Raw genomic sequence first — 27,698 nt, 5'->3', positions numbered from 1 at the left:
AAGAATGTGTTTCTCAAACTAGGGTAAGATTACAATGAAAGAATCCCCACAGCTAAGTGCTACTCAGTATACAAATCCAAAGCATATGCATATCTCCCTGGAATATCAATTTTCCTTGAAAATTTGAGGTAGTAGGCACATGGGAGGAACTATATTTTCACATTAAACAAGCATGAATATTCTGTGTAATAAAATGTGAAATTCATGTATATATTTGGCACATAACAAATGATTGCAAAGATACGTCTTGCTTGAATTAAGTGCCTTAGGGCTATACTCCAGATCCCTGGGATTTTTGCATTCTTCTCTGTTTATCTTCTCTTCTATGAGAAAATGTAGGAGGGAAAGCATTCCTTTAGCACAGATATGCATGGATCGTAAGGATGTCTTTTGTCATTTATCTGTCGTCCTGCATGTGTTGGGAATGTGATGCCGGCTCTGCCCCGAGGCCTCAGTGCAAGTCCTCTGCCTGAGAAGTCCTACAGAGTGCAGGTGAGAGTTAGTGGCTAACTAGAGAAAGAGGGGGGTGATAAAAATAATAACAATTGTAGTGGTAAGAAGATCATTCCACAAACATAGATAAGTGAGAAATACCAAATTTCATTATTATCTCTCAACTAACATTTACTCCTGGCCTTTATCTCACTGGTAAAGAATTCTTGCTCAGTCATTCTTGGGCTGCTTCCAGCAACCCCACACCTCTCCCACTCTGTCTTCATGCCTGAATTCTGCTGTTTTAAATACTGTCAAGGTCTAAAAGAGGTCCTTCTTTCATAGCTATTTGGACACTGTTGCAATGCCCACTGTCCTAATGCTCAGGACATGGGAGGAGCAAGCCCAGTTCCAATATTCAGGCTTCTAAAAAGCTAGACATAAGACTCCATAGACAGTTCTCATCCAACCACTGTCCCTCCCAAGCCCACCAGATGCACATTTCCTAAGGAAGATGCTTATTTAAAATGTACTATATATCAGGCATTTTGTATATGAGTAAGTTGTTTATCACTAGTAACTCATTTATTCTTACAAAAACTCTGTGTGGTAGATACCATTATTACCCCATTTCCTAGATGAGAAAGCATGCACAGAGTTTAAGTATATAACTTCAGATAAATTGGTTTACACTATTTCATTGAACTATATCTTGTGGATATTTGGTCAGTTATATTTGTTAACTAGTATGCAACAAAAAAATGTACATTTTAACTGCTTCAATAGTATGTATTTTACAGTGCTTTTTAGTTTGCCAGTTTTCCATCTAAATAGTATAGGATATAAATGAAGAAATAGAGTATAGGTTATAAAAATAGAGGGTATTCACTCATATTTTTTTTCACTTATGTATCTTAATTTCCTAAAAAGATTGAAAGCAAATGTTCAGGTGAACCTCTTTCTTATATTCCAGTAAATTTTTCATTGCTTAGCGTACACACGTCTCCACAAGATCCATCTGCCAGAACAACTCTGGTGTGTTCAGTTGAGGCTTCAGGGCAGAAGCAGCTCTTGCTTTTGCAAGGAACCAAATCCTGCAGAAAAAGCAGAGGCCTATAATCATATCTTCAAATCTGAAATATAAATCAGCATTAGATAAATTTTTTATAATTTTGCTAATGTTACTGCGCTCTAATATTATGGTCCCTTTCTTTTATGAAACAGTGAGCTGACAAAATTATATAATAAGGTCATTTGTAAGCAATATTTTCATTTCCTTTGCTCTTTTCAAATGGATATGATGTTAGGTTTAATGCACTGAGAGGATGTGTCCTCATGCACACTTTTTAAATAACTTGGAGTAAAAATGATACCCTTTTACAATGTCTAACATAGTATTTGTGTGGTTTTCACAGAACTGTGTAGGCATAAACCACAGGGTATAGCAAGGCCTTGACATGGTTGCATTTTCAAAGTTCATTAACAATATTCTGAGTACACCATAGCCTTAATACAAACACTTGAGAATTGTCTGACTTTCAATTTAGTTTAATTTTCTGAATAGCAATGTATAGTTTTCATTTGATGTACTTTGAAAACTAAGAACAGCTGGCTTAGCATTGGAATGGAAGGGAAAATGTCTCTTCTCTTCATAGCATCATCAAATTACTACTGTGTCTTGTCTTTGCCGGAAGCTATTCTAAGTGTCTTACTGTTTGGCATTTGAGTGTGCTCTGACCTCGCACCCAGATTAACTGTACACAAAACTGCCCTTTAAAAGTCTCTGGTGTGTCCTTGTAGAATGGCTGATTGATCTACATTACCCTTACCCCGACAGTCTCATTCTTTTAAGGAAGCTTTGCCACAGCAGTTATTTTCTGTCAAATTAAGGGTTCTTCCTGTTTAATCATGTGTGTTGCAAAATATAAGTATCTGCCTTCAGTTACTGAAACACAAGAGACATAGGCACAATGTTTACCTAACTCAGTCACTCCTATTTTTATGTAAGTCATGACTTACAAGAAGGCTCATGTTGTAATGCTCCCTGTCGATGGGCCTCCACTTTCCATTGACTGGTTTTGAAGAGACCAGCTAGATTCTGATCAGCAAAGCTGCACAAATTAAACATAAATATGTCTGAATCATGACATTTTCATTTTTCTGTTAAAATGGCTAGCTTTAAACCTCAGAGGTGAAGACATCTACCGCATGCTCATTTTATCTTTGATAATGTCTGGTCATCAGATCACAGAACTGGAAAGCATCTCAAGAGGTCTTTGAGTTGGCCCCGGCCCCCCGGCTAACCAGTGCCTTCGCAGTGTGCTTCCTATGGACTTTTCCTAGCCCAGAGTCTTACACATTTCCCTAAGAAATCTATTTAGGGATTTAAATATTTCTCCAGACATGATCCAATATTTTTATGAGGAAACAGGGTTCATGCTTTAATCAAAATCTATTCATTTCCTATTGTTTTATTCTCTTTGGATGGGAGAAACCAGTCATATTTTTACAAGAACACATCTATATATTGAGGTTGGCTCTTACTAAAACCTTTCCCCATCCTCTCTCCTTGCAGAACTTAATTCCTATCCCATTTCAACAGGGGCCATTCAGTAGTACCACAGTAGGATGATTTGAGAAGTGTCCTTAAAAGACATTTCTACCATGGAAAATGTGTTCTCTTTTTACATTCAGAGAACCCCAGATGCTAGTCTCAGGCCAGATACTGTTAGAAGAGGGAGCTCATCGTAGTGCCTTGAAGTAGAAAATACAACCCTGGTCATGTAGCAACCTACTGGCCAGGTAACTGTGGGCAGGTTCTTAAGATCTAAATCTCTGTTTCCTTATTAGTAAAACAAATCTGATTTATTCCTTTTTTAATGCAATGTTTGATGAATATTTCCAAAACATATTGGTTAGTGTTTTTTAAAGGATTTAATTTTTAGAGTAGTTTTAGGTTTACAGCAAAATTGAGGGGTAAATACAGAGATTTCCACATACCATCTTCTCTCACACATGCATAGCCTCCCCCATCTTCAACATCCCCCAAAGAATGCTACATTTGTTACAATTGATTTTACAGCCTACACTGACACATCATAATCATCCAAAGTCCCCAGTTAACCTTAGGATTCACTCCTGGGCCTGTACATCTTGTGTGTTTGGACAATTGTGTAATGATAGGTATCCACCATTGTAGTATCATAAGAGTAGTTTCTGCCCTAAAAATCCTTCACATTTCCCCTAGCCATTCCTCATTCCCCTCCCCTAACCCTTGACAACTGATCTTTTACTGTCTCCATAGTTTTGTCTTTTCCAGCGTGGCAAATGACTGGACTCAGGAGAGTTTGTAGCCTTTTCACACTGGTTTCTTTTGCTGAGCAATGTTCATGAGCATGAGGGAGACACTGAAGAAATATTAGGGGAGTGATTTTGTAAGAGGTAAGGCCTAATATTATAGGGATGGGAATGAGAGCCTGAGAAGTTTGAGTGAAGGCCATTACTTTTATTCGATTAGTGTTCACTAACTAATTCAAATCAGGCTACCCACATCAACAAAATGCGGGATTTTACTTGGAAACGCTGTTTTGCCAAAGGACATTAGTGTTAATCCCAGTGGGGCATTGCTCACATTTTTTTTGTAGTTGAACAATAAATCTTTTAGACCTTTAACTGTTACCTACCTATCCCTTACTCACCTGATTACTGTGTGACACTGAGATACAGTTAGCTTACTAAAAACTTTAATATATAGGAATCTGTAACTTATTTGAATTCAGATGGATTACCTACAGTGTTTTTATGTACAATGAATTAGTTCCCTAATGAAGAAAATTAAAAAAAATAAAGTGATCTGGCATAATGATTTTCCTAATGTTGTGCTTAGTGCCTTAAGCTTCCTAATGAGTTGTTTTCATGTGCCATTTTCAAGACTGAAATTAAGGTTAGCATTCTAAATTACTGCTGTCATTATGCTTTTTTCTTACATTTCTATAGATAGCTTTTTGTCCTTTTCTAATCTCTCTGAAAATGCCTCCTCCCCTCCATGGCTCTCAAAATAATAGTCATTTATTCAGTTATAAGAACCACATATCCCACAAGGGTTCTGAAGGCCTGTGTTGTAAAACTGTCTCACATATTCCCTTTGCTGTTTATTTAGTGTTGTCTTTTCTTTCAAACTAATTCTGAAGTAGTTTTCAGAACACATTGGATTTGTTCATAATGATTGACCTAACTAGTGTCACTGACAGACTTTTTCTTTCCTGATACTTTATTGTTAATAGGCATTCTCTTCCCCTGAAAATGCAAATAACTACTTTCTTCAAACTTTCATGTTTACCTGAGAACTATGGTCTTGTTTCTGTTATACAACCTATGGAGTCTTTTCTTAGTGATTTCTCCTGGATTCACTATACAATCATCCTCTTTCATCAAGATCTTCCATTGTGATTCCTCTGATTTCACATTAGTTATTGTTCTCTTGCCAAGAGCTTTTAGATGCATATGGTAATAGGGTCAGGAAGTTTGAAAAGAATATCTAGGCCCCTGGCTGTTGAGTGTCTGTTTTACATTGACATAACTCTAACTATTCACAAGTGACTTCTGCATTATCATCATGGTTTTGTAAGAACAGCTGCCAGTACATATCATCTGATGAAATGAGAATCCACTAACTGTTCTATTGCAATACAAAACCCATACCTGTCTGATATTAGTATAAGTTTAACACAGGAATGACAAGAGAAAGAGTACCTATCCCTACTATTTTCAAAAACAAATAAAACAAACATAAAATTCTGGGGGGAGAGTTGCTAGTGTGACTGTTAAAGGAATTAGAATCTGTGGTTACTAAACTCTGGGCAAGAGTCCTCCATATTCAGGGATTTTCCTTGGCGGGAAAGTGGTATTGAATTGTGCTTAGAAAGAGACAAACATTTTTCACATTAATTCGCAAAGTAAGCTTGAAAAAATCACTCTTGCTTATGTTAGTGTCTTCATCGGGTCTGGTTTCTTGCATTTCCTGAGCTTCTTTCTTCCTGCTTACATAATACTTGTTGAACTGTTGGTGGGATGGAGGAAGCGCACCTTTGGGCGTGAAGGGTAGAAGGAGGCCTTTAGTCTTCCCCTAGTGCCCTTGTCAGTGATGGCATCTATGTGCCCAGGATGAACCATGCAATCAGCATGCCACAATTCCTAAATACATTACATATTGTACTAATTCTCTTGTGAATATAACCCCCAAGGAATACTGAACCTTCCTAATATTTGTGGATCACAGGGGCTATTATTTATAATTAGAAAAATACCATTGGTGCCTTTTAGTCAGTAATTTATTTTTAAAATATTTATTGAGTATGTACTATGCATTAGGACCTGTAATGGGCTCTGAGTATAAAAAAACAACAATTCAGATATGGTTTCTGATCTCATAGAATATACAGTCTAATGTAATAAATAGGCAATAAACAGAAAAACAACAAATTAAGTAATTACTAATTGTGGTAAAAGCTAGATAAGAAATAAACAAAGTACAGTGGTACAGAAGGGTAAATTTTTATAGACAGGAATGTCAAAGAAAGTAAGAGTGAAGTGAACACACAAAGGAAGTGAAGAATGGTAGGAGGACAGAGAACAAGGTAAAAGACTTTGGGTAAAGGAAAGAAAGTCATTGGTATGAACTAGAACTAAATGCTTTATCTGTAGCATCATAGAAAAAGTTGTCTATATTGTCAAAGAAAATACGCACTGGGTGGAGCCAAACAAGCAAGTAAGAGTGTATTTCATTCATGTTGCAATTTGGGAGAGAGATTAAACTCAAGTCACTGAATCAAAAGGGGGAAGAATTTTTAGCCCTGGGGTGAGCTAGTGGCCAAGAACTGGGAGACATTAGGCGGGAGGGAGGTTGGTCATAGTGAATAGGCCGTCTGTGTTTACTACTTTGTGCTAACTAGACTCTTACCCTCCCACAGAGACTAGGCGATATGAGCTCTAGGTTTTTGAAGATTACATTTCAAAAAGATAGCTCCCAGGTCTTTGAGAAAGACCTTTCTGAATTGTAATCTCAACAAGAGGCTGGGAGAAGATTTGCATGTCCAAAGGGCAGAGAATGAATTTATAATTGCAGGATTTCTAAGGTAAATGCTCTCAAAGTTTTTTTAAGCAAGAGGTCAGGGACCTATAGTTAGGAAGAACATTACTGCCTAAAGTTTAGTCAAGGTGAGGGGAATGATAAGTGTGTCTTAGCAAATATGACAGAAAGAGAAAGAGTGGGAAACAGGGAGAGTCAGAAAAATAGAAACAGATGGAGAGACAGAAAGAGAGGGAAAAAGAGAGGGGAAGAGATGCAAAAGATTAAGATAGTGTGTTTGTGAGAAATTGGGAGAGGACTGAGGTAGAAAGGAAAGAGGGAGATGAGAGACAGAGGAAGAGAGAGAAGAGATAGATGATAGATGATAGATAGATGATAGATAGATAGATAGATAGATAGAAAGATAGACAGATAGACAGATAGATAAATAGATACAGAAAGGAGAGGAGAGAGTTGTGAAATTCAGCTCACCACTGTGAAGTCACACTAATAGTAATGACTATACCTGGCTCTCTTACTATTAAAAATCCAGTACTGAACCCAGAGGAAGATTCAACTTTTGTGGGTCCTGAAACTTATACAATTGGGGGAGGGGAGTGTTACTTTTAAAAGGAATGAAAAATTGCTAATACAAAACTAAAAGCTAGGCCTTAACAGGGCCCCATGCCAGCCAAGGGCTCTGAATCCCAAATTTTCTTAGGTTCTTGGTTAATCCCTTTCTGACTCTAATTATTCACCTCATTCATCTGTTTTGCTTTTAGACAAATATTTTCCCAGTATTTCACACCAACGCTTTGATTACATAAATTCTTGGGACTTTCTATAGAATCCACACAGAAAGGAAGATGCTTACAAAGTGATTATATCATTTAGTTTCCTTGTCTATTTCATTATAAATGTCTGTATTTATCATGCCATAGATTATTTCTATCAGATGCTTTACTAATCATGCATCCGATTATCCTTCTCACCCTCTTATCCTCCAGACAGAGGTGATTGACTGTGACTGGTCACTGCCCTGTGTCCTTGTCTGTCCAAGGTGCTCCGAAAGCATATTTGCCTTGATGATACTCTTGAGTATTTATTTACAGCCTATTTAAAGACTGCATTGGGTCCTTTTGGTTTGCTACTTATGTTCTTTTATCAGAGTTAATTTAGTTATATTAGAAAACGTGGAATTTGACTAAAGAGTATAAGAGTTACAGGTGATCCTGGATAACATTAGGTCTACCAAGTTTTAATTGTAATTTTCTTGGAGATGTTTTAGGAATTCTACAATTTTTACTTTACATATACATCTTGTAAAAACTGTCTATTAGAGGCTGTAATAACTGTAAAACAGTCCACTATCTGATTAATGTTATACATTAAAATTTAACACATTAGAGACCAACACTATGTGAACACATGCTTCCAGGTTAACTCCCCTCAGGGTACAATGGGAGTAAATCATTTCCCGTCACACTGTCAGTGATGGGTATCCTGAGGTTTGAAGGAAGTCAGTTTTGAGAAGCTCACTATTTGCTACTGTATATACGCACATGGATATTTCTCAACATAAGCAATTAAAATCATTTATTAAAATGCACATTTGTCAGGGCCTTAATACTTTCACTAGCTGGTTTCATAATAAAATAATATTATATCTTTGAACATATGAAATGAGCATTTTAATAGTATTCTACATATTATTTTATTTAGAGAGCAAAAATTCTGCTGTAGAAAAGTGGGAAATCTTTTTCCTGTCAAGTGACTCACCTGAAGTCACATGGCTAATGCTACAGAAGCAACATATGCCAGCATTAAAGATCCTGACCTTGGATCCAGATAAACAGATCTGACTTGGAGTTATACCATACCTAAATTTCTCTCACATGGAAACTTCTCAACCTTTATTAAATTCAGTGTTCATGCATGAATGGCCCATGGACATGGACAACAGTGTGGGAATTGACTGTTGGAGTGGGGGATGGGCTGGGTGGAGGAGGGAAAAAGGGAAAAAATTGGGACAACTGTAATAGAATAACAAAAAAAAATCAGTGTTCTATTCTAAAAATGGAAATAGTAATGCCTATTGCTAGAGTTATCATGAGAATTATGTATCTAATAAATATTTTCTGAGTGCCTAATATGTACAAGAAATGTTCAGTATGAAAAGAGGTTTTCCATGGAACTTTATGATTTAGTTGGGGAAAGCAGATAATACATATAAAGCAGTGAATATATACAGTGTGGGGTGACAGGAAGTCACCAGTGAATTTTAAGTTGGGTGATCAGGGAAGACCTGTTTGAGGAAAAAACATCTGAGGTCCAAATAATAGAACGATTCACCCATGAAAAGTAAGGGAAGATAAATATTCCGGGGAGTAGTGCTGTTGCTAGAGAGGCCCAAGACTGAGATGAGCCCGGTATGTCTAAAGAGGAGGAAAAGCCCCAGTGTTTCGAGTTCAGTGTGTAGAAAGGGAAGTTAGAAGAAAAAAATGGAGAGGAGGCTTAGTAAGGCATTTGGATTATTCTAAGTAAAATAGGAAGCTATTAGAATGATGTTAATTTTATTTACAAAATAAATCTCATTAATAGATATGTGAAGAATCATGAACTGGATTTAAATAGTTGTTTTTGCTTTTGTTTCCCCCACCTAGGATCCCATTCCTCATCCTAACACCAGCTGGAATTCCTTTGGGGAAATTAAGGGGTTTTTTGGTGAATGTAGTTGGGTGGGCTCTGACTTTCCCCCAACCCAGGACATGTCTTAAGATAAGTTGAGCATATACTTCTGAGCTGCAAGTTGAATACGAAGCAGATTGACAATGAAACTCAAAATGCTTGGTGCCTGTTCACCATGGATGGGAACTTCCTAAAGTTTCTACTCCCCAGTCCTATCATAGCTCTTACCTATTTTGAAATCTGCTTTTCCATCCTACCAGTTGAGTTGATAAGCTCCTAATACAATACATTTCCAATACATTTTCTTTTTCCAGTGACAGTTTCAGTTGCTTGCAACAAGAGTCTTAACTAGTATGGTACATAAATTACCTGGCAGGCCCTCAATAATCATGGTTATGATTAATGGTAGAACTGAACTTGAACTCCTGCTTCCTAATTTCAATCTTCATTAAACTAGCTTCTGTGTGTTTTTTATGTAATTTCTGCTTGACTATAAGCAGTCAGTTCTTTCTACCTATAACATATTAGACCCGCAGGCTGAATTATCTTTATACCTTATTTATAGGTGACATGTTTGCCAAATGTCTTGATTCTTAAATTTCAGTAGGCAGTTTGTTAGGGTATTTTCTCAGGACAGTTATAAACAAACACATGGAACAGGTCATGTTCAACTCTTCATTAAATATTTCTTTAATTAAAGTGAGTATTTTACTTTAAGTGGAAGAAAGGTGTGAATGAGTGCAAATGCATAAATTCCTTATTATTAAAACTGTTTTGAAGTAATGAAAATTAAAGCAACCTAAACTCATTCATCCTAAGAAGTGTGAGTTATCTTTAATGCCATGGATTGGCAGCTACAGGACAATGCACGTGTCATTATCGATGCTGTTAATCAGATCATGTATGCTGTAGTTCTGTACTGTAAGAAGTTGTTTCCTGGAGCTAGCTGAAAGTGCTCCCTGAGCTTCAGTGTCCTGTCATGATGAAAATAAGGGATTTTTTTAGCAACAAGAAAGAAACAGAAAGGGAACAGATGTGCAAAGGACTTGGCAGGTAAACAAACCCTACTCTCAGGCTGGATGAGAGTCCTCTGTTGAATTGCATCTTTGAGAAGAGATCTTTTGAAGGGAATAAAGCTGTCATTCACAGAGAGTGATCTGGCTCTACTCATTAAACCATGCAATATATCACTGGCTCTGTGTTTCCATTTCTGTGCACTGTGCCAAAGGTACCGTCCCCTTCTCATTCCTAGAACACATTGGCAAAGACAACACTGAAAAGTATCTGGTTGTTTGACTAATGCCTAAGTCTAATGCTGTATAACTTTATTCCTCCAGGGCCTAAGAGCAGTATACACATCTGGAAAAGTAAATGTAACTGCTAAATTTGTTTCCAATTATGTGTGCTAACTTCAGAGCCATTCGCAATATATGTGGTTTGCACAGGTGTCTCATTAATGCTTAGGTGTAGGGATTGACAGATACAATTAGAGTTCCCCTCAGATTTGTAGATTCCCTCAGTTCACTGGTAGAATATTTGACTGGAGCTGGGAAACCTGAATTCTACTTCTGGCTCTCAGGATAATGAGATATGCAACCTCAAGCAAATTACTAAAACTCACTGTTATTTTTTTCTTTAAAATTATGGAAATAAGTTATGTGATCTTTAAGAATGAGGGCAATTAAGTTTTTAATTTAAAACTGAGAACATTGATATGTGATGAGATTTTTCTTGAGTTTAAGTGTATTTGCCTATGAAAATAAAGGCATATTTGGAGCAAAGTTTGAAATCAGGAAAATTATTTTAAATCAGAAAATATTCAAGATATTTTGAAATAATGGAAATTTCAGATAATTAGGTATATAGCCCAACCATATTAACAAGGTTGCCCTTTAATAGTAAAATTCTAGCACTTTAAGATTCAAGGTGATTCGGTGAACTGCTGGTGCTTTTTTCTTTCATTGTTTTGGAAGGAGTGCAGGATTTAGGTTTATTGTACATAGTAAAATTCATTTTTTCCGAGTTTAGTTCCACACATTTGACTAACGTAGTGATATAACACCACCACAAGAAAAATATTGAATGTTTTCACCACTGTAAAAAGTTTTGTCAGCTCCAGTGTAGTCAATCCCTTCCTCTCACCCTCTGTCCCTGGAAACCACTGATTTGTTTTCTGTCTCCATAGCTTTGCCTTTTCCAAATATCATAAATAGGAGAATGCAGTATGTAGCATTTTCATTTAGCATGGTCCAGTGGGATTGATCCGCACTGCAGTAATTTCCTTTATTATGGAATAGGCGTTGTGCTGGCAGAAGAATGACTGCACTCCCACCTCCCAAAGATGTCCACACCGTAATCCCTGAAACCTATGAATATTTTACCTTATGTGGCAAAGCAAAGTTGCAAATATTAAGGTCGTGAACCTCGAGGTGGAGAGACTGTCCTGGATTATCTGAGTGGGTCCAATCTAATAATACAAACCTTTAAAAGGAGAGAACCTTTCCCAGCTGTAGTAAACAGGGAGACAAGTTGGAAGAGGAGAGATTTGAAGCATGAGAAGGACTCAACCCACCATTGCTCCTTTGAGAGTTGAAGAAAAGAGGACCACAAATCAAGGAATGTGATAGATTGTCCCTATTATTTTTGAAATCTATGTGGAAGCCATAATTTTTCATTGCACATCATGCTCGATTTGAAATCATCTGTATCTCTTGACTATTGAATTAAATGTTCCTTTTCTCTCTGCCTGTTGGACAATTAATATTTTTAATTATTCCTAATAAATATAATAGGTAAACAGTCACTCACTATTTTTAGGTAAGGAGTTTTAAATTTTTAACTAAAGAGCCCTGGCCAGTGTGGCTTGGTTGGAGCCTCCTCCAATAACTGAAGGGTTGGGGGTTCAGTTCCCAGTCAGGGCACATACCTAGATTGAGAGTTTGTTCCCAGGTCCGGCGGTGTGTATGATCCCTGCACTGGGCGCATATGGGAGGCAACCAAAGGATGCTTCTCTATCACATCGATGTTTCTCTCTTTCCCTTCCTCTCTCTCTAAAAACAATGAAAATAATGTACTCAGATGAGGATTAAAAAATGAATTATTAACTAAAGAAACAAGCTTTTAGTCAGCCCTGGATTCTAAGGCTGTTTTTGCCACTCACTGACCATGTGAACATACCAAGTAGCTGAGCTTCTCTAAGCTTCAGTTTGTAATTTGTGTAAGATGGAAAATAATAAGGGTTGTTATGAAAACTAAATGAAATAATGTTTTCTTAAATGCTTGCTTACAAAAGTACCTGGCCTAGAGAAAATATTCAAGGAATGATGGTTTTATTATTATTACAATTTTAATTACATGAACATTCCCAAGTGTACATTTTTATGAACCCATGTTTTCAAAGGTCAGGGTCTCCATAGTGGGACATACCCACTAATCAGATGCCACGTGTTGGCCATGTCAAGTGGAATGCCATCACTGGGACAGGCTGTCTTTTCCCCTTTGAATCTTGGCATCTAAACAGACGGGTTTTCACTGTAGCTGTGGAGGAGAATGAGCTTTAACTGAAGCCTAATGAGTGTTATACTCTGTTGCTTATAGTTGCAAGTCCTGTGGCCTGTGGCATGCCATGTATTCTCTTTGAAATTGGTAAAAATAACCTCTAATTCCTAAAGTTACTGTGAGACTTCTACCAAGACAAACACAATACAAACTTTGCAAACATCAAATTTTTCCTACAAAAAAGAAATTTGGAGATTTAAGTAACAATATGATACATTCCCATGAATAAATCAATAATATTAATAGAAATATGTGTATAATTTGATGTTTGATGTTTGCACCTAAACTTTTCAAGTTCTAGTTTGCAATGTGGAGTTTTGACTCAATTTATGATGTCCTGAGAAACAGGGAAATTAAAGAAATTCTATCCTTTGCACCTCTTAGGTGTTTATGAGGGTAGAAGTGCTTTGAGCCTTTGTTGTTACAATTGTGAATCAAATTAGTCTGGTTGTAGCCTGGTATTAACTGAGTAAGCCTTGAAAGGACATGGGAATCCTGGTGGGATGAAGAGCCAGGTACCTGTTTCAATCACTTGATTCGTGTACGGCTGCAGCATATGTGTGTTACTTGCTGATGGGCTTTTGATGTGACTCACTGCACAGATGTCTGAGAAAAGCACCATCCAAGCTACCTCTTTATCTCTTCTTGTTTTGATCTGCTTAGTTCCAACAAAGGCTAGTGTTGGGCTTGACTAGAGCGCATTATTAAGGCTCCAAAAGTTAGCCTAAATCTATGTGGCAGACAAACATGTGACTTAAATTAGCAGACTGGGAATCTTTGAAAGTTAGTAACTGCTAACACAGCTAGGTGTTCTTGCACAGTGTATGGATTAATAAACTATTTCATCTTCACCACCAACCTGCTCTTATGTGAACATGGACAGCAAAAGAGGGTAGGGGTACATAAAATCAGTGCCTGTTGAAAACCTCTCTTTCTTTTTTAACTTCTGGTTTTCAATGTAATGAATGGCAGTTCAAGCCATTAAAATTTCAACTTCATAATATTCAAATTTCAAATTATGTTTCATTGAATTCTCATGGTCAGTCTCAGCCTTATTTCAGCTAGAATAGCTCTACTTTTAGCTATTTTACATATTTTATTTCTAATATTGATCTGAAAAGGTTTCACTAATAAAATAAAGTTATAAAACAAAATGTATAATCTAAAATAGAAACTTTTTTCAGTCACTTTTATAAGACTTTTACTTTTACTTCTTTTAAGGGTATTATTGTTGACTCCTGAAAGAACTTAAACCCCTAAAAGACAATGTTTGTGTCCTATTAATTTTTAATTCCTTCAAATTCTAACACAGAGCTTGCAAACAATAGATGTTCATTTTTACATAACTGCATGTTGCCTTATCTGTTCTGCCTTTAGAGATTATTTAATTGTGTACCCTTACCAAAATTTAAAAACTGTACTGCTTTCAAAGTATATGTAATTATTGCTCTTATAACTAACATTTATCTGGTCCTTATTATATGTCGAGTGCTGTACTAAGTGCTTCATGTATATTTACTCCCTTAAAGTTTATGGCAATCTTATAAAATTAGAAACATTTATTACCTTCTGTATTTACAAATGAGGAACTTGAGGTGAAGAGGGGTTTAGAAACTTGGCCAAAAATCACATGAGTAAATAGTAAGTAAGAAAGCCATTTTACTTTATTTTATTTTTAAGTATATTTTATTAATTATACTATTACAGTTGTTCCATTTTTTCTCCCCTTTATTCCCCCCTGCTCTGCACTCACCTCCCAAAAGCATTCTCCCCTTTAGTTCCTGTCCGTGAGTCATACATATAAGTTCTTTGGCTTCTCCATTTCCCATACTATTCTTAACTTCCTCCTGTCTATTTTGTACCTACCACTTATGCTTCTTATTCCCTGCACCTTTCCCCCACCATTCTCTCCCTCCCACTGATAACCCTCCTGTGATCTCCATTTCTGTAATTCGATTCCTGTTCTAGTTGTTTGCTTAGTTTGTTTCTGTTTTTTTTAGGTTCAGTTGTTGATAGTTGAGAGTTTGTTGTCACTTTACTGTTCATAGTTTTGATCTTCTTCTTTTTCTCAGATAAGTCCCTTTAACATTTCATATAATAGCCACTTTAAACTTTAAACTCAGTCTGGCCCTGGATCTTATGCACCTTAACTGATAAACTCCTCTATCTCAATGAATCATTTATCTTTATGAAAATCTATAATGAGAATTATGTACTTTGAAGGTGATATTCATAGTTTTTACTCTAACAAATATGTGTAAAGTAGAAATAAGAAAAGAGTGAAACAAAAAATGTAAATGAAGTTCTGGAATTTTCTTGCTGATTTCCAGAGGGTGCTCTTGTATATCCTTGAGAGTGAAACCTTCCACTTGGCTGATATTGTTAAAATGATCTAATGCAGTAAATAATCCAATCAATACTTGCTAAATTAAATTAGATTAACCATTTCATCACCTTTTTATTAAAACCTATGCAATATGAATATAGATTGGGGCAAAGTAGGTTTACAGTTGTATGTGAAACACAGAGTTTAATCTTGTATTATTATTTATTATTGTATTATTTTCCATACAAACAACTGTAAACTTACTTTTACCCCACCCTATATAATGTTTTCAAATGATAAAAATAGTTTACGTTCTGATTTCACTCATAGGTGGAATCTAATGAACAAAATGAACTCACAAGCAAAATAGAGACAGACTCATAGATGGAGAGCAGGCTGATAGCCGTGGGGGAGAAGTTGGAGAAAAAAAAACGAGAAAAGCTCGTGAACAGGGACAAAAGTGTGGTGATTGCTTGGTGGGGGAGGTGAAGGAAGGTATAGAGGGGTAAATGATGATGGGCAGAGACTTGACTTGGGGTGGTGAACACACAATACAGTGTACAGATGATGTGTTGTGGAGTGTGTACCTTATACCTGTGTAATTTTTTTAACCAGTGTCACTACAGTAAATTCAACAGAAAAGGAAAGAAAAAAGCTGTGCAGTTAGAAAGATTCCAGAAATATAGAAGCATAAGGAACATATTTAGGACATAAATGTTTGTTCTATAAAAAGTCACACCACAGCATACCAAGAGCATGTCTCTATTGCTCTATCTCTGATTGTGTTGCCAGTAGTCATTTGGGGATTATCATATCACAAAGCATTCTATTCTTCTAAATCCTTTTCATATTTTAGTCTTTGCCATTGATGTCTACTGTGGTTTATAAATTCTGATTTTTAATGTGATATAACATGACAAGCCAAAGAGCAATGGACTGCAGAACTCAATTTTGTGATGGTCAGATTAAAAGGGCCTGCTTACATAAACCACTTCGGGGAAGCCATTTGATCTTTTTGGATGTAGTTTCTTTACCTGTAAAATAAATTCAGTATTTTAAATATAGGAGGTTCACCATTACTGCCCAAAAAAGGAACAGGAGAAATGTGGAAAGGAGAAGTTAGAGCTTTGGACTTTGATCATTTGAGCATTATTCAGTGATCAATACTTTTTGCTCGTCATAACCATGGATCTAGCTGCATTCAAGTGAGTAATTTCATGGTCATCTTACTATAGGGCCTAAGATAATCAAAAGCCAGTTCGCCCTGGTCATAATGTTTGAAGTCCTCCAGATGTTCAGCATCTTGGTCTGTCCATCCACATTTTAAGGCTTTTTTCAAACAAGAGCCGTTCACATGCTCATCCAGAGAACCGTAAGCTTTCTGATCGTATGAATAGGACTTCTACTACTATTCATTGGCACTCCTTACATTCTCTTAGCTCTCACTTTGCATTCAGAAAAGCATTTATTACTTAACACTGATTTTATTTAAAAACCTGAACTTGAGAAACAACTTTCTTCAAAGTAAAATTGGAGATGGAAAATGTTTGAAGGTGTTTCTTGAGAGCACACAGCCTTTCTGCCTGACAGTCTCAGAATGGGCCGCCTTAAAGATGATGACGGCAGTTTTTGGCAGATTTCAGTTCCCTCTGATCTTTGCACGTGCAACTTCAGGATTTGAATCATCCTTTAAAAATGAATATTTTCAGCTATTCTCCGAATTTAATGAAGCCTTCAGAGTTGAAGCTGAGCAAAAAAACTTCCTTCACAAAGTAGTATATACTGTCTTACAGACTGAATTATTAGTCCACAAAGCTTAAAAACCCTGTTACTGGGTCTTTTCAATCTTGCTCAGATTGTACCTACGACTTTAAATGTGTAAACAGGAGCCCAGAATCTGCTTGTTAAATATATACCTATTTTGCATCCTCTTGAAGTGATTCAATTTGCTAGTTTAGTAGTCATGCTTCCAGATATAATTATGTATTAGCTGAGGATATGAGTTCTCTCACTTGTAATTATGTGGTCTCGTTAGGAAACTGGCTGTGCGATAGGAAATCAGTGATTAAACTTTCGTTCAGCATAGTTTCTTCATCAGTCCCTGGAATAGGTGTCAGAATTATTCTCTGTTGGCATTTTGTTGGTTCCTAGACTATTAATCAGTTTGTATGAAAAGCTGGGATGATATACTCTCTCTGCTTAGATTCTTATTTTGTGAATTGTCATGGCATTTAATATAATAGATAACTCCCTTTGGGTCATTAAAAGCAAGAAGGTCAGCCTTTTTTGTTTTGTTTTGTTATGTTTTGTTTTTGTTTGTTTTTCCTGACACAGCAGAGCTCTGAGTAAGTATGAAGGCACAAGGTGATTTCTTCCACTGTGAAATCTCCTATGGAAAGAGAGTAATGTAAGTGATTATTTGAAATGGAAACAACTGTAATAAGCCACTTGTTAGTTCATTTCACATTAGCATATCCTAATAAAACTGTTAGTTTTCTCAGAACTTTGGTAGTTGTACTCTGTCTTATGTAACAGCAGAAACACATCTTTGGTAGAAAGGAGACGAACTGATTTAAACCCAACTTAATAATTCTGTAAATACTACAAAGTCCCCTAATCAAAATGAAACACTGTAATACTACACAGTACTCTGTGCATGTTAATAAGTCTCCTCTTGTAATCCTCTTATTCAGTTACTCTGCAAGTTACTATGAACTTAAAAATTGAATTCATAATCATCCAGTTTGTTTTCATATTAATTTTGTTTGTTTTTCAAAGTTTCTATTTCCACAAATTATTGTCCCATTCCCTTCTTCCCCTCATCTGCTCTCCTTTTTATCACTTTAAAATTTTTTTTAAATAGACAAATTTGTTAAAATCCTATGTCAACAGTTTTATTTCAAAATCTGCAAGTGGAGAGGATTAGCTAGCCAATTAAAATATTCTTTCTCAGATAAAACACTTTGAGAGTAAAAGGACTGATTAGATAATCAATGCTATCTGGATACAGGATAAAAGAATAATGAGCTACAGAACATTAGACACCTGACTAATAGCCTATGGGGGCTACTTACTTTCAGAAGAGACCTTATTATTTTCAAATTTATTAGAAATTGCATGAGTATTTTATCAGGATTGTACATTTCTTCCTAGAAAGTTTTATTGTGGACCATATTTGGGACAATTTTTCATTACCAATGACTAGAGATAGAAGAAACTTATTTTCTAAAAGCTTGTCAGATGAAATTTTATACTTATATCTCATCTGTTTTTTGATGATTCAACATCTATTTTTGATTGCATACAATCATGAAACTATTACCACAGTTAAAATAATGAACATACACATCACCCTTAGACATTTTCTTGTATGTATTTTTAATTTCTCCTTCTTGCGCTCCCTATCGTGAGGCAAACATTGAACTGCTTTCTGTAACTATAATTAGTTTGGATTTTTCTTTTCCAGAATTTTATATAAATGGCTTCAAAGGAGTTGTACATATTTTAGGGTGAGGGAGTCCGACTTTTTTCATTCAACATAATTACTTTGTAATTCATTAGTGTGTTATATTTACAATAGTTTATTTATTTTCATGGCATAGTAGAATTTAATTCTATGAATATGACACAATTTACTTATGTGCTTATTTACAGACATTTAAGTAGTTTCCAGCTGTTGGCTAATACCAAAACAAACAAGCAAAAAAAAAAAAAAAAAAAAAAAAAAACCCTGCCCCAAAGGACAGGGTTTTTGCAAGGACATAGGATTCATTTCTTTGGAATAAATATGTAGAAGTTGAATGACTAGATCAATAGTTTTTAAGAAACTTCAAACTGTATTCCACTGGTTGCCAAAAGCTAGAGATTGGGGAAAATATAAATAGGTTAAATGTTGATGAATTCTAATTTACAAAATTTTTTAATGAATCATGTTTTTGCTATGATACCCTAGAAAACTTCACCTAACCCAAAGACATGTTTTCTCCTGTTTTCTTTAAGGAGCTTTACAGCTTTAGTTCTATGATCCTTGAGTGAATTTTCTATATTGTACAGAATGAGGTAGAGATTAAAATTATTTTCTTTTTAAAAATGTTTTTGGCCTTGGCTCATGTTGCTCAGTGGATTGAGTGCCAGCCTGACAACCAAAGGGTTGCTGGTTCAATTCCCATTCTCGGTACATTCCTGGGTTGTGGGCCAGGTCGCCAGTAAGGGGCACTCGAGAGGTAACCACACATTGATGTTTCTCTCCCTCTCTTTGTCCCTCCCTTCCCCTCTCTAAAAATAAATAAATAAAATATTTTTAAAAATAAAAAATAAAAATGTTTTTGTATACTAATATTCACTTGTTCCAGAAGCAATTGTTGAATGGACCAGCCTTTCTTCACTGAGTTGTCTTTGTACTTTTGTTGAAAATCAATGATCTACCTGCATGTGGGTCTATTTTAGACTCTGTTTTATCTTATTGAATCTACCTGTCAGTCCAGGCACCAAACCACACTTCATAACTTGATAAATGTAGCTTCTTAATTAAGTCTTGAAATAAGGTGTCATTAAATCTTCAGTTTGGTTCTTAATATTCAAAGTTTTTTAGGGGGTTAGTCTACATTCTTTGCAATTTCATAAGAATTTTAGAATCCACTTGTAACTTCTATAATAAATTCTGCTGAAGTTATGATCGGATTAAATACATAGATTAATTTGGGGAAAAATTGATATCTTAACAATAATAAATTTCCAAACTCATGAGCACTGTATATGTCTGCATTTATTTAGGTCACATTCAGTTTTTTTTCAGCAATGGTGTGTGGTTTTCCATGCATAAGTATTGCATATCTTTTGTGTAAGATTCATTCCCACATATTTTATGTAATCTTATACTCTTGTAAATGGTATTGAGGCTATTTTTTTGGTAAACTTTGATGCCTGTTTGTTGCTAGAACATAGAATTATAGTTAATGTTTGCATGTAGTTTTTATATTTAACAACTTCGTTAATCTCACACATTAGCCAGATTTAGTACTTTTATGTCATCTGCAAATAAAGACAGTTTTACTGCATCCTTTCCAATGTGGATGCCTCTTTATTTCTTTCTTCATTGGACTAGCTAGAACTTACACCACAATAGTGAATAGAAATGGTGGGAACTAATATCCTTGGGGCTTTTTTCCCAGATTTTAGGGGGAATTCAATCTTTCAACATTAAGTATAACATTATCTGTAGGTTTCTGTATTGCCCTGTAACAATTGGTAAAACTACATTCTATTAACTGTTTGCTCAAAGGGTTTTTTTTTTTTTTGTATCAGGAAGGGATGCTGGCTTTTGTCAAATGCTTTTTCTGCGTCTACTTTTGTTAGTATGATTACACTGATGACATTCCAAATGTTAAATCAATTTTTCCAGGTTTATTATATAATAATGGACTTATTATGTAAGCTTAAGGTATACAATGTTGATTTGATACACTTACGAAATGACTATTATTGTGGCATTAGCTAACACTTCCATCAGGTCACATAGTTATTTTTGGTTTTATTTTTACCTGTTTTGTTGGTTTCTGGGTCTGTGTGTATAATGGAACCATTCTTTGCCCTAGAAAAGGTAAAAACTAAGAGAGGTTTTCTAAAGGGAGTTATTTAGTTTAATTGTGAATCACCTGCAGTTGAGGTGCCTGACTGGTACCCAGGAAACATGAAGGATAAGTGTTTGGAAGAAAAGGTCTGAAGCCCAGAGGAACTTGGACAGTCAGGAGTTACAGATTTGCAGTCACAGTTGTTATATCTAAGTTTAAGGACCCGTAAGTGCACCAAACAACCACAAAAAGACCTGCTTCACAGAGCTCTGGAGATCTGAATGTACACCCAACTGAAGTTCATACCTCGAGCAAAGAAGTGCTATGCCCATTGGAGTGATGTCAGAACCATGGTGAGTGCTCTCCCCAGCGGGATGAACCCTAAACAGCACTCAGTTGCAGCAGGCATCATCTGTTGTAACGTGGGCACAGACCTTACAGGCAGAATGACAATGCAGGGAAAACTGAGAATTTCACAGAGAAGATACTTCATTTTGGTGATCAGTTACATAGAAATCACATTTGTCCTCTTATATAGGAATCAATGTCAAGTAGAAAGATACAGAAAATTATTTTAAAAGTCATAATGTATGTCATTTGTGTACAGTCAAAATGTGAAAGTGGCTTGTCATAAAGGGAGATTATGCTTTGAAGGAAATATTTTAAACAAACATAAAAAAATCTCATGAATAGTGAAATATATCCCATGTATTCACCATTATTCAGTTGAACAACTTTCGGCATGTTGTCATACTTGATTTAGATCTTTGGTTTTCATTTTTGTTATGTAAGAAATAAACCTTTGTAGATAGCACTGAACCCCCCTTTGCAGTCCTTTTTGCCTCCTGCTCTTAGTGTAACCAGTGACCCAAATTTGTGGTATATTTCTCTTCTCTACATTTTTTACATTCTTACTCTATATGCTTTGTTGAAATTATCAATGATATAAGCATGCATCCATTTGTAGATTTTCTATTGTTTTCAATCAAGCAATTATGTATTAGGGTGCTCCCATTTTAAAGGATTTACAAGTAAGTTTGTTGGTGAAGCAACTCACTTCCAATTTAATATAGCTTTATTGTGAAATTGCTCTAAGTATCCCATCATATCTGAAAGTCATTCTCAATGTTCTCTTTTAAAAAATTGATAAATTTCATAATTAAGGCATTTGCTAAAATATCTGATTTGAAACTAGGTAAATATTTTCCATTTTGTTGGTAATTTTACTAGATGCATCCTAACTTCAGCCACAAATTTTGTTTTTTCTGCTTTTATTTTTTTGTTGTTCTTTTAGGTATACTTTATGTTACTTTGGATTAGTCTCCTTGCTGGGTCCTAGTAGATTTTCTATCATTTTTAAAGAGTAAATTTCTGTGTCAGGACTCTTAGTTATAACTATTGGAAAATGATTCTGGGTTTCTTAAGCAGAAAAATAATTTAGCTGAGGAGATTCAGGCCTCACAAAATACGCAGATAGATAACAAGGAAGCTTGGGAGGTAAGGTGCTAGAAAAATAAACTAGATCACACTGCAGGAAAGCTATGGGGGGAGTTAAATTAACATGATTGAGGTATAGTTTGCATACAATAAAATACATTTATTGAATATTTATTTTAATAGAATATAAGTTTCCAAAAATAAGAGTAACATTTATTTTTAAAGGCATGATTTTAGGCTAGTCATCCCAGTAATAAGCAGAAATTCAGAAAATAGAAGATTGGAAACTAGAAGAAAATTAAACCATTTGAAAACCATATTGATTTTAGTGAAAATCAATTCTAGTAGTATTTTAAAAGGCATTTTCTGTGTGTTTTGTTTTCATATTTCTATTTTATAGCTGGCATGTTTGAGGAGAAATAACTGAAAAAATTATTTTAAGAATTTTTTATTCTGAACATTCTTATTAGAGTGAAGTTCCAAGCAATGTCATAGAATTAGTATTTGTTATGAACACCTGTTGGACTATTTCAAGGAGAATACATACTAATTTTATGCATCCTCTTTGAGAATATATATGAATGACAATACAAATATCTGTGAACCAACTTGTATAAAATAATCAACTTCTGTTCCCCAAAATATGTTAACATGTGCTGTAGATCACACAAGATTGCACTGTAATGACTAATATCCATGTTTGGGAGGCAGGCTTATGGGGAAAGACTTCAGAGTGACACAAAACTGTTACAATCACTAAGACATTACATGAGTCCCCTGTGTGAATTGGTCCTTTTGTTTTTTAGTTTTTCTCTCAGCCTATAGTGCTTTTTTTACTCACTGAAAAACTTCATAAAAATCCCATAGTCTGGTCACATAGTGGTTGAGATATAATATAAAGCCAATTATTTTGATACCTTTCTTGGGTACAAATATATGTCAACGAATCAGTATAGAATAGATGCTTCCCTTTATAGGGGAAGAGTATGTGTCTTTTCATTTTGTATCTGAGCCCCTAATCCCATACTTGGTACAACTGAATTAATTAAATTTTCTGGAATGAATAATTGTCTGAATGAATAAATCAGTGATCAATGGTCAGTGAAAAACCATCACTACTGGAAACCTACCTCATCAAAGAAGGAATCAATAACATCCTCTCTGTATAATAAAATATGACCATCATAGAAAGCAAGTAGTTATTCTGATTTACTTATTTTTACTCCTTTAAATGGCAGAACTAAACTACGTCACACTGGAACACAGATGGGTGCTTCCAAAGCAAGTAGCTTTAAAAAATTCCTTACTTTATAGTAAGTTTTGGAACTTAGAGGTTGTTTATAAACACTCCTCTGTCATGTGGTCAACCAGTGTATGATTTCTTCAAATATCCTGCATCGCAGCCAAGAGACTGAAAATAATTACCACTCATGAAAACATATTTGTTTTATGAGGGAATTGACTTGATAATTTTCAGAGTATCCTCAAAGAAGAAAAGAAGTAATTTTTGGCATGAATAGAAATGTTTTGCATCCAGTTTAAACTTCTTAAAGTTTAGTTTAACAAAATATCAGAGCTTGGATCAATAGATTAGAACATTTTAGCCATTTGTGTGTGTATTTATGTGTATCAGTAGTAACACCAAAATAACACTCCTGTTTTGAATTGCAAAATGGTCATTTTGTGTCCAGGTACACATGTATTTTTTAAGGGCTTATTTTGTACTGACACATTTTAGTCTGAGGTATGTGCTTGACTTCAGCCCTTACTATTCTTGCTGTAATAGCACAGTTGGATATCTTACTACTGTGTCTTTTAACAAAGTCTCCACTTGACTTCTGGGAATACTTGAATCTCTAATCATTGGTGCACAAGGATTTAGCAGTTTGTGGCTTGTTAATATCAGTTTTTGCACCTGTGCCCGTGAAGCTGCAGCACATAAAAACCACTCACATGAGGCCTCTTCCAGGCTTATCATAAACCCTCAGCCATTTATCTTGCAATACTTAGAAAATAATACTAATACATTTGCTTTTATATATGCATAACTAAATATGGTTGTTGTAGATTTAAAAATTTAAATTATTAAAGGTTATTTTGAAAAGGCCAAGATGCAAATCTGTTCATTAATATCTTTCTGAACTTCTCTTGAACATAATTACTTGTGTGGGAGGTATCAACACCATAAGAGTTGTTGGTTGTGAATGGATTTTTCTTCTTGAATGAACGTTAAACATACTTAAGAGGTTTAAACAGCATATTTACTCATATACACACAAATAGTTGAACCATTAAATACGTGGTATATTGCACTAAAATTATCTAATTACTTTCCTGGGCATTTGTGTCCAAACTCTGGCTACAATATGTTCATTTTGGTGACTGTCTTATAGTCCATATCTCGAAATAGATAATGGTGGCTGCTGAATTTGCAGCACCTCACATATGACCCTCGAAGGAGTTTCTCATCTACTGCCCTTTAGAGATGATGCAACTGTTATATCAGGAATATTGACATTGGCTGCAGTGTCAGACCTCACAAAGGAAACTCTCCTTGATCTTTATATGGATTTTCTTCTAGATGCTAATTTTCCTCTAGGTTTTGCCCTGTTGAACTTCATTGCCCAGTTCCTCTGAGATTATTATGAATAAAGTCAAGAAATACTCTGAGTGGTTGAAGTGATCACCCACATAAAGGAGAAGGGGTTGCACACTATAAAATGTATGAGTTTTAATACAAGTAATGTTCATTTATATTGACAGCTTAAATAGATCTATAATTGCACAAAGAGTAGGTAGGATGCACCCTACAAAAAACACCTTCTATAGACCATAAACGTCTGTCTTCTGACTTTGTTCATCAGCATCTTGAGAGGCATTTATAGCCACTCACACAGTCCTCTATTATTCCTTTACTGATTAAGTAGTGATGTCTTCTGGACCTACGACATGGTTCACTATTTTTCCATTAAAATGAAGAAATACCTTGTTTGTTGCAGGTTCATTCCAAGCAGTTGGCTTGTGGGAATCTGAGAGATGCTGTTGTCCATGACATGTTGGAATTATCATGATCAACTACCCAGTTTGGATTTCACCCAGTGACCAAGAGATTTGCATGGTAGACAGCAAGGATTGGATTTTTAAAAAGAGTAAACCAGGTAAGATTTGAGGGAGATATCTGATCATTTATCACTTGCTCTATGGCTTTAGTATGCTGCCAAGATGTATTGGATAACATATAGCTTTGCCATTTGTTTTTGAAGTCCACTGAATGGGTTGTTAAAGAATGGTGATCCCTTGGATTCAGGAGAATAGATATAGTAATAATTGAGTCCATTTTTTCTCAAGACGAAAAAGCAGTTATTTCAAGATTCATACAAAGCAGACAAGAATGCTATGGGTGCTAGTTTAATGCAATAGCCAAAATTGCAAACTATAGAGACTTTCTCTTTACTTTACTACTCTAAACCATGATGGAATTAACAGTTATACTTTTGAAGGTGCAGTAGAGAATGTGTTGCCATTAGGTATTTATATTATAGAAAAGCATCAGTTCATAGCATATGATCTTATTAATATGCTTCAAGGTTACTCCAACTTAGAAGAGTACATTATTATTCTGCCTTTTATTTCTTTGGAAGTATTTATCATTCAAAATTGTTCATCTAAGCATTATTTAAAATGGTGATACAGTGACATACTCTATTGTTATTGTGGCCTCTGGAATTTAGAATAGTGTACTCTTATCCAGGTCTTCTTTTTATCCGCTTTTGCCTACTGCATTTTGGAAACAATTCTCAACTATTAACCATAGTTTGATCAGATATTCTTATCTTTCTATTTAACTCTCTTCCTTCTCTATAACATAAATTTGTTATCAATATGTACTTGAGGAAACCACAAGTTATGCTTATCCTCTGACTTTAACACCATTAAAACTTTTACAGCTTCTTTGAATTTTATGCATTCCAAAGCAAGATTTTATTTTCATATCAATTACAGAAACAAAAACATAAGTACAAATTATTAATTTAGAAAACAATAAAGGAAGATTATTCTAGGTCACTGGAACTTTTTAGATTCTTTTTAACTATAGATTTCTTACTTTCTGAAAATGAAATAAATGGAACTCAGTCAATAAATTATAGCTTAAGATAATTATTTGGATACAGATGAGAACTTCTAAAGTGCTTGAAAATAATTCTCTAGAGTTTAATAAATATCACTTCCCAATTCCCTAAAGATTTACTTGTCTATAAGATTACTTCTCATGAGAGTAAAAACCTCAAATAGTCACAGTATTTAAATGTGTTGGAAATAGTATAGATCACCAAACTCATGGCAGAAATCTTTATCCGATGAACTGAGTTAGTAGATAATTGTTTGTCCTGTTAAGTGGTAAGGTGTGTTACCCACATTTAGAAGAGTTCTGCCAGTCTGTAAATAAAAAGGACATCAATATGCAGGGTGTATTTGTGAGATTACGCTTAACCTAGATCCATGCTTCACTGCATTAGCATCTAGCAAGTATTTATAGCAAGACTGCTTCATGATAGACTTCCTTATTCCTAAGCTTTTAAGTCTTTTTTTTAAGATTATATTTATTTATTTTTAGACAGAGGAGAAGGGAGAGAGAAAGAGAATGAAACATCAATGCATCGTTGCCCTTGATGCACCCCCTACTGGGAACCTGGCCTGCAACCCAGGCATGTGCCCTGACTGGGAATAGAACTGGCAACCCTTTGCTTCACAGTCCAGCGCTCAATCTACTGAGCCACACTAGCCAGGGACTAAGCTTTTAAGTCTTATTTACAAGTCTAAAATGATTTCATCCTGATGATGTTTATTTCAATATTTTTAACAAAATTGGGTTCCATGTTAAAACAACGTACTTAGAAAGAAAAAGAAAAAGGTGGGAGAGAGAAAATTAAATCTATTTTGGAGGTAAATAATAGTGTGATAATGCAATTATTTGCATTTATTGATGTCATCACAAAACGTTCTCCACCATTTGTCAAATATGTATTTTTATTCTTTAGAATAATTTATCTTTATTATCTGTATAAGATATCAATATAGAAAAGGTAGAAGTCTTTCGACCCAAGTATTAAGAAACATAACTTCTCTTTTTGTCCTACAATCTTTTGAAGTGAATCCTGCTGATTAGGGGCACAGAGATAGTAAATTCTTCTATTAAAACATATGATTTAGAAGGGACCTCTGCACATAAAAGACATTAAAGTGAATTCATATATTTTCCTACTTAAAGGATCACTTTTAAAATGAATAGAAGAAGTATATAGTATAGTTTTATAGTTTACATTAGTTGAAATTCAGTTTTGTGCTTTTTTGTAAGAATGGCAGGTATATTTTTTATAGTGGTACATGTTAGATTTTCCATAAAGTAAAAAGAATGTCAAGATTTCCCAATTCTGTTTCTCAGAAGTTTATAACAAAGCCATATAAAAATGTGCACTGTTCCTTAGCTTAAAAGCAATTTTTCTTTCTTAAAGCATTTTTAAAGTAAAGGTTTGCCTACCTTAGGATTACATTATCATATGCTTGTACATAAAAGGAATATTAAGCTATAAAGACAGGTATAAAAGGTGAGATTTTTCAA

At 35.1% G+C, this 27,698-nt stretch overlaps 1 protein-coding gene across 5 annotated transcripts in view; it reads left to right on the top strand.

Annotated features, from left to right (window-relative positions):
- Positions 1-27,698, top strand: part of LINGO2 (leucine rich repeat and Ig domain containing 2) — a 1,230,686-nt gene that overhangs the window by 868,374 nt on the left and 334,614 nt on the right. For all 5 annotated transcript variants that reach the window (XM_071221630.1, XM_071221629.1, XM_045193700.3 and 2 more), the window contains one exon: positions 25,078-25,236. The gene's annotated coding sequence lies outside the window, so the exon portion shown is untranslated. The remainder of the gene's footprint in view (positions 1-25,077; positions 25,237-27,698) is intronic.

This window comes from Desmodus rotundus, chromosome 1 (genome assembly GCF_022682495.2).
Source record: "Desmodus rotundus isolate HL8 chromosome 1, HLdesRot8A.1, whole genome shotgun sequence".
Taxonomy (NCBI): Eukaryota; Metazoa; Chordata; class Mammalia; order Chiroptera; family Phyllostomidae; genus Desmodus; species Desmodus rotundus.
The sequence above is the reverse complement of the archived record's forward strand: the minus strand, read 5'-3'. Positions and strand labels throughout refer to the sequence as shown.